Source organism: Penaeus monodon, chromosome 20 (genome assembly GCF_015228065.2).
Source record: "Penaeus monodon isolate SGIC_2016 chromosome 20, NSTDA_Pmon_1, whole genome shotgun sequence".
NCBI lineage: Eukaryota > Metazoa > Arthropoda > Malacostraca > Decapoda > Penaeidae > Penaeus > Penaeus monodon.
Window position 1 is genome coordinate 12,386,665 of NC_051405.1, and position 777 is coordinate 12,387,441.

The following is a 777-nucleotide window of genomic DNA, read 5'->3' on the forward strand; positions in this document are numbered from 1 at the left end:
TGCCAGTCATTGGATGCAATAAAGATATTCCAGTTTCTTGTTATTCGAGGCATGAACTGAAAAGAACTGAAAGAATATATTTTCCTGGAGCGCCCCTAGTGGTGTAGGTTCGATGAAAAGCCCAAAGGTAGTGTCCAGAAATATAGAAATATATTGCCGTTACCCCCACCACATTCCACCAGCGTTGAAGACTGGACCTACGAATTCTGCTCAACCACCACATCTGTTAATGATGAATCGCGCTTGTTCGTCAACCTTGTCGAGGAGGTTTGAGGTATGAGGAAGGACAGGACAGGACATCCTTGGCGGAGCATACTCCGTAGAGGATCTTGCAAACCTCTGAACTCTGGAAGAACATGTTAGCCGGAGAGCAGCCAGTGTGGTAGCCCCATTCCGGCCCAGATGCTTCACAATTGCCTTGAAACTCTTCTCCACGTCAAATTTTATTTCTAAAGTCTCAGTCGTTGCTGGACAAGATGCTGAACTTCTGTCTTTTCTTTCTGGTTAAAAGTGAAATGGAGAGTGCATTCGCCAGCATCCCTTGCTTCCGGGATGGGGTTTAGCTCATTGAAATATATTTTCCAGAGTAATGGCCCAAGGACACTTCCTTACGGAACACCAGTATCCATAGGGAATTCACGAGCGGATATGCCATTAAAAATAACGTGAAGAAGTCATCCATTAAGGTACTTTTTGAGGAGGATGAAAAAGCCACTGAGATCTATAACATGCACATAATAGAGCATCATCATTACTGTTTAGGCATTTCAAAATAAC